The 7,571-nt window shown below is 44.3% G+C and overlaps 1 long non-coding RNA gene across 1 annotated transcript; it reads right to left on the reverse strand.

Annotated features, from left to right (window-relative positions):
- Positions 1-487: 487 nt before the first annotated feature.
- LOC115539313 (uncharacterized) lies at positions 488-4,201 on the reverse strand. Its single transcript, XR_003975828.1, has 3 exons — positions 3,949-4,201; positions 3,046-3,106; positions 488-1,281 (listed from the first exon to the last, which is right to left on the reverse strand). It is a non-coding gene; the product is annotated as an uncharacterized LOC115539313 (long non-coding RNA).
- Positions 4,202-7,571: the final 3,370 nt, after the last annotated feature.

Below are 7,571 nucleotides of genomic sequence, written 5' to 3' on the forward strand. Positions count from 1 at the left end.
TTGTGAGGAAGTCACTAATCCAGGAACAGGTGAGCGGGTCGAGACCCAGAGCTGACAGTTTGCAGACCAGGATAGCCGGGATGATGGTGTTGAAGGCTGAGCTGTAGTCAATGAAGAGCATCCTGACGTAGCTCTCCCGGTGTTCCAGGTGACTCAGCGCAGCATGAAGGGCTATGGCAATGGCGTCCTCGGTGGATCTGTTCGCTCTGTAAGCGAACTGGTGAGGATCTAAGGTGGGGGGAAGGAAGGCTTTTATGTGGTGTAGGACCAGCCGCTCGAAGCACTTCATAATGATGGGTGTGAGTGCTACTGGGCGGTAGTCATTTAGAGTGACCGGTGCCGATTTCTTGGGTACGGGGATGATGGTGGAGGACTTCAGACAGGCTGGGATGATGGCCTGTGTCAGGGAGAGGTTGAAAATTGTTGTGAAGACCTGTGAGAGCTGGTCAGCACAGCCCTTGAGGACCTTCCCAGGAAGTCCGTCTGGTCCTGCAGCTTTCCTGGGGTTGACTCCACTAAGCACACGTCTCACATCCTGCACCTGTACAGTCAGTGAGTGGGTGCTGTGAGCTGGTGGGGGCTGGGGTGGTGATGAAGCTGAGGTCTGTGATGTCCTTGATGTCTCGAAGCGGGCAAAGAAGAAGTTCAGTTCTTCTGCCAGCGAGATACTTGAGTTCACAGTTGTGGTGTTGTGTCCCCTGTAGTTTGTCAACTGTTGAATGCCTTGCCACACCTGCCGTGGGTTGTTTTCAGAGAGGTGGTCCTCTATTTTCCTCCTGTAGTCCGCCTTTGCCTTCTTAATTCCCCTCCTCAGGTCGGCTCTAGCAGCGCTGTACTGCTCTCTGTCTCCAGACCTGAAGGCGGCGTTGCGGACCTTGAGGAGCGTCCGGACCTGGCTGGTCATCCAGGGCTTCTGATTGGGGAACACACAAATGTGTTTGTCCACTGTGACGTTTCCCACGCAGTACTTGATGTAGGAAAGTACAGATTCTGTGTGGACAGCCAGGTCCTGGTGTTTAAAAACATCCCACTCGGTGTGTAGGAAACAGTCTTGTAGTTGGGAAAGTGCATCCTGAGGCCACGTGGTGATGGTTTTGGTCTGTAGTGGTGCACTTCTCCTGAGAGGGGTGTATGCAGGGGTAAGGAGCAGAGAGAGGTGGTCTGACTGGCCTAAGTGAGGTAGTGGTATGGCTCTGTAAGCATGTTTAATGTTAGTGTAAACATGGTCCAATGTGTTTTTCCCTCTGGTCGGACACTAAGGCACAAAGGCATCGCAGTCTTCTGCAGAGGGAGAAAAAAAGGAAAAATCAATTGTTTTGATACATTATTTGCATAAAGGGAGGCATTGTGTATTTGTACACGTGAAAGAAACTCTTTAAATGTATGCAACATTGACACAGAGGGTTTAAAATGTGTACTGCTGACAAAAATTCACCGTTTTGGAGAGGGCCGTCTCCTCCAGCACCCTCCTCCCTAGACTCTAAGCTCAAGTGGTTGGCCAGGTTAAGGACACTCAACGAACACCAGCGCAAAGTGATCTGAGCACAACATGACAAGCGAGGCAAGCACAATAATTATATTTTGACACTAAAAAGCAACAACGTGTCCTTCCCTCTAAGCTGATCAGTGGCGGCTGGTGGTTTTTAAAGTGAGGGAGGAAGGACTGCGCGCTTGGTTGCCATTGGCCTGCTTGCACTGTTGGTGTATGGTGGCATAAGAATGTGAGACTCAAGTTGTTTCAGGGTGTTTTGGTGAACTACAAAATAGCAGGGAGGGAGTTATGTGAACAAAATGTATACAAAGCCACCAGTGGCATCACTGTAATTTGAGAAGGAAAGGATGCAAAGCATATTAGTCAAATCAGGCCTACTATTGATTTGTAAAAGTAAATCAAAAAATCTGGGCCTATCATTGGGCCTATTTTTGCCCTCACTGACTGAAGTTATTTAGCTATGTTTAATTTCAGTTACAATTGCTTATAATGCTACCAGTAAGTCATGCGTACCTAGCAAACCATGTAGCACTCACAACACTGACGTTGCCATTACTTCTGGTGACCTTGATTTTGGGAAGTGGTCTACCTCTTTCTTTGGTCTCTAACTTAGCACTGTAACTGAATGAATGGAATGCTTTTTGTAATAAGACGTTAACAATGTCCTCCGTTTCCAATGTTTCCATTGTGCATTTAGGATCTCGCTATCGCAGATTTCACTTGCTCTGCGTCTCTCAGATTGAGCACCGCGGCAATGCAGACCGGGTTTGCTATCGACAGCGTTGCCAGATTGGGCAGATTTCCCGCCCAATGATAATCTTTCCAGCCTAACATGGTTAAAAGTAGCCCAATTGGGTGGGAAATCGGACCAATCTGGCAACACTGCTCAACATCCAGGGATCCTGCTTATTGGTTCATAGCGCAGACGGATAGATTTTTGCGCGAATCAGACCCCTTAAGGTCCCACCCACTCAGAGGAGGATTTTCCTCCTCTCTCCCATTGAAACCCATGTTATCCACCAGCCGCCAGTACTTTCGGGGAAATGAATGGGAGTCAACGGAGGCGAACGGAGGCCGTTCCTCCCTGAAGTAATTGGCGATAGGCGATAGGGGGTGCTAATGTCCCTTTACCCAGGGAAACGAACATTATATATTCAAAGGCAATAAAGTAGTCATATTTAAGGGCATTAATTCATTACAATAGTCTGGGCAATCTACATTTTTTATTCTCAACAATGTTAGGGAGGATCTTCCTCCCTCTCCTCATTGGAGAAGCCTCCACTGAAGCTGATCAGCTGACATTCAAACATTATGAATTCAGTGATGTTTGAGAATGATAAACCAGCTCATGTGGCATCCGTCTTGAAACCCTTCTGGGCTCTTGACTGATTCCATCTTTGAAATGCAACTCCGAAGTTTGACTCGTGTTTTAGCAGGGCGCTGGTCATGATGCTTTTCCAAAGAGGACCAGGTTTTTTAGCTCAGGTAGAATCAAGTACATTCTCAGTTGATCCAGGTTGTTTTCTTGCATAGATGCAATGTGTATTACTAACCTACGGCGGGCAAGCCTCCACCAATATCCTCTTCAACCTTGATTGAAATGGTGTCGGGGGTCTGCGTAGAGACAACAAAGTAAAATAGGTACTCAATTTGTAACATTGTATATAGTCCATGTGCAAGTTGCAAAGAGATATAAGATAAACATGTTTAGTGAATTACATTAGCCTAATACTTAAAATTAGTTCTATGAAATGATATTACATCCTTGATTTGTTTACATATTTTATAGTTCATCTCATCAACTCAATACCATGACATCAAGCTCTTCAGAAATCTGCTAATAACCCTTTGATTTGAATCAGGTGCCAAGAAGGGGAAACCATGCCTATAATAGTGCGTTCCAGGTACAATTTTAGCCCGTAAACAACGTTATAACTGGGAGTACAAGAGGGTAGAAGGGGGCGAAAACAAGGGTTGCCCCGAACGCACCATATGTATTTAGGATGAGTTTAACAGGTCAATCTCCTCATCAGTAAAACGCTAGAACTACTGCAGTCCAGTGGCCGGTAAAATACAGTTGTATTCGTTTGTTGTATGGTGAGCAGACATTGTAAAACATTGCATTCCCTTGGTATCCAAGCAGTAGAGATCAGTGCCTGTAGCCCCTTTGATGAATTGTGCCCATTCTCGTGTGATGCCCCATGCTTGCTGAGATGCACACTCGACTTACAGTGCGTGTATTTATAGGAATGAATGGGCGGCCATGTATTAGTCCACTGTCCTTTCTCTATAATAGGTCCATGGTATTTACACACATAACTGATGCTATCTACCTTAACATTAGCGACAATAACTTGGCTGTTAGCTGTAGCGCTAATGCTAAAGCAACATTATAATGCTAACAAGGTAACCATATACAGTAAAGCAACACAATGATATGGCGTTAGTTAACTTACTTTTTCGAGGTTTGTAGCTGAGCCGAGGAGAGTTGGTACTGATCCAGACTTGATTTTCAGACGTTGAGCAAGTCCAGCTCTGTATTGGCCCAAGTTGAGGAAGCAGTGAAATGTTTGGCGCTGCCGTGTTCTAGCAACGGGACGGCCATATGTTCCTGACCTCATCTGACTCCCGCGCTGCGTTTGTATCCAGTGGGCGTGGCCTATGACCTAATGGCTCCGGCTTCCTCATCTGTCTAAAGATGCTGCCAGAGCCATAGAGAGAGAAGAGTTGCGACACTCTCTGATCTCGCAGGCAGGGTGGTCACGTGGTTCATGTAAGCCTGTATAGTTCCAAGCCACGCTGCTGTGTTCTTCAATGGGACTGACCGCAGCGATTGCAATATTGAATGGTAAATATAAATTAAAAAACACTTTTTTAAAGTACTTTTCTGACCATTGTTGCATATTTGTAAACGTCAGTTTTACATTTGGAGTGGTAGGGTGACAACTGCAAGCTACTTAGATACGTTAAGTTTGAGGGAAAGCTTCACGTTCGTGTTAGCATGGGTAGCACTAGGCTACTGACTTTAGTGGCTTAACCTTGCTACATCTGTTCTGAAATCAAAGACGATTCAAGATGTTCATTTTAGCGCAACTGAACTATTGAATTTTCTTGATTTTGCTTGTAATTCCGATTCACTTACCCGTGGTCAGAGGGCGATTGAGAAAGCAGAGTAGCAACAGTCAATTTAGCATTTTTTTTCCAGGCAACTTCTTCTGATGAGGCAGATGCTGTGTCACGGTTAGCGGGTGGCAGGCAGGCAGGTAGGACCCAAACGCAGACAGTTCAGGTAAAAGGATAATTTATTAACTCAAAAAGGCAAGGAACACGGGTGACGCGGGTAACACAGGTAACACAGGAACACACAGGACAGAACTCACCACAAACTACAATTATCCGACAAGGAACAAAGGAAAGACAAGGGCTTAACACTAGAACAGCCGTCGAAGGGGTCAAATGACCCGTGAGTTAAAAAAATATATATCTTTGCACTCGATCACGTTCCAAATCCCTACTTTCTTGACTTGTCCTAAATATGTCTGTTGTACCACCCTGTGTTCATAAAAAAAAAAATTCAGACCGGGAAAGGTATTATAAAGCATTTTTTTATGTGTTCCTATGTTATTGTTCTTTTTCCAAGGATGCAATGCTCTTTCTTTGACAGCAGAGGTCGCAAGGGGACATTCTGATGTGAATAAGATTGATATATATAGGTAGATATACACAGACAGGCAGACAGACAGACGGACGGACGGACGGACGGACGGACGGACAGAGGTGGCCAATATGTCGACCACGATCGACTGGTCGACCGCGAGAGTAGTGCGGGTCGATTGCGTCGTTGCTGTTGGCTGAGTGGTTTAGAATCTGCCCTGCAATACGGGAGACCTGAGTTCGCGTCCTGGGTACGTAATTTAATTCTTGCCGTTGACTTATTTTTGTAATTTCCTTTATATCAGAGAAATTAGGCCTAACAATTTACTTTTTATGTAATAAATATGTCTTACAATATCCCTATAACCCAAATATACTTTGCAAAAACTCATGGTAAAGTTAATGTTAATATTAATGTTACTGATAAGCCTTTGTCACAATGACAAAGTCACTGCATGGGAAATTACAGCCACATAAATTCCATTCAGGTGAGTTTCGCGGCAGGCAGCCAAGAAACTCACCACTGACCACTGACCACTTCTGTTGAGAAAAAATACTATGGTCAGTCAATTTAGAATATTCAAAGAAATGGAAAATAAATGACTTGAATTTTTTTTTTTTATTTCTCCAGTATTCCTTCCTAAAGCCCTGATTCGGTGGGGATTGAACCCCGGACGAACGGGTTTTAGAATAATTTGCGTCTCTCTCGTAGATCGCAACATCTTTCAAAATCTTTGTTTAATACAACTGCATCACCTTCTCTCTCACATTTCACTTTATCAAGTTAGAAGTCAACTGCTCATGATCATATCGCTGCGTTATCTCTGTGGAGATCCACCCCTGGAACAGCGGAGCCGTCGCATTTACAACAGAATGAAACCCAATAAACCACCAGTGTGTGCAGGGTCCGGGAGGGTAAATTGGGGTTCTAGCTCACACGCGGAAATATAAAAATGTGCTGCTCCAAATAAGCAACAAAATCAGTAACGTGTCAACTGTGTTGTCTGTGTTGTTCTACTAAGCGGACGCTTGATGGTGACGTATTACGACGTGATGACAAAAAAATACTATTTCATTCATCCAAGCATAATGATTTGTTATTCTTATATTTCATAATTTGTGTATGGCTTAGTCTTAAAAGTATCATGTTTGTGTGGTATGTACAAGAGCCTACCGTGGCCAGGCCACAGTTGCGATTGCCTAGTGTGAATACAGGCCAGAGAACAATAGGGGCCAGTTGAGCACAGTTAGGTGTGAAAAAGGCCAACAGCTACGGCCAGATGGCCTGAAATCGGCTTTGTGGCCTTACTTATCTATTCAAATGCAAATGTACTGGCTGGGGGAGGGGAGGTGTGGCAGAGAGAGCGATTGAGAAAGCAGTGAAAACAGACCATTTAGTATTCAGTTCCCAGGCAACTTCTTCTCATGAGGCAGGAGGTGACCACACAAACATGATACTTTTAAGGCCATACACAAAGTATCAAATATATTAAAGAATAGCAAATCATTACGCTTGGATGAATGAAATAGTATTTTTTTTTATTAAACAATGAGTGAGACAACGTGTGTGTGTGTGTGTGTGTGTGTGTGTGTGTGTGTGTGTGTGTGTGTGTGTGTGTGTGTGTGTGTGTGTGTGTGTGTGTGTGTGTGTGTGTGTGTGTGTGTGTGTGTGTGTGAAATGCATTATTTATTACTCATTACTTTTGTAATGCGTTACTGCCCAACACTGCAAATAACCAAATGACTTGGGTTTTAAATGAGTGTATTAGAGTTTATTAGAGTATAGAGTACATTGACATTCAGTAAGTCAGTAAACAAAGAAAACAAAAAAATACGGCTGACTTTGAATGAACTAGGAACTGGATGAAAAATAAATGTCTTTAGGGACAGCAGTCTTTTTTTTTATTTTTCGGTTTCAGCAAAGTCTAATCAACATTCACAGCAGATTATTTTAGCAGGCTCACTGCATTTCCCACAGACAAGTCGCCTACATGACTCACAGACGTCACTAGTTTTGTTCCCACTACATCTGGCGACTTGACACTTTTTCCTTTTGGTAGGTGGGGAAGGAGTTTCAATCAGAAGTGGCCTACGTGCCACTGGTGCTGCCACTGATGACACAGTCCTGGCCATTCTCTGAGGCGCACACAGCTGTTTCACAAGCTCCAGAATAAATATCTTTCTGGTCATGTTGACGTCCATGCACTGTTTGTACAGAATGTGTGCATTGATTGCAGACAGGTCTAGGATGTTGTAGAACACAGCTACAGGCCAACGCCTGGTCCCTCCCTTTACTGAATACAAGCGTGCCATCTGGTCCATAACATCAACGCCATATTTAGTGCTGTTGTAGTGGGAAACAGTTTCGGGCATTTTCTTGGGGCCATTGTCAGTTGAAACTGTCTGGTGCATTGTACTGAGGAGG

This window comes from Gadus morhua, unplaced genomic scaffold, assembly GCF_902167405.1.
Source record: "Gadus morhua unplaced genomic scaffold, gadMor3.0, whole genome shotgun sequence".
In the NCBI taxonomy this organism is placed as follows: Eukaryota; Metazoa; Chordata; class Actinopteri; order Gadiformes; family Gadidae; genus Gadus; species Gadus morhua.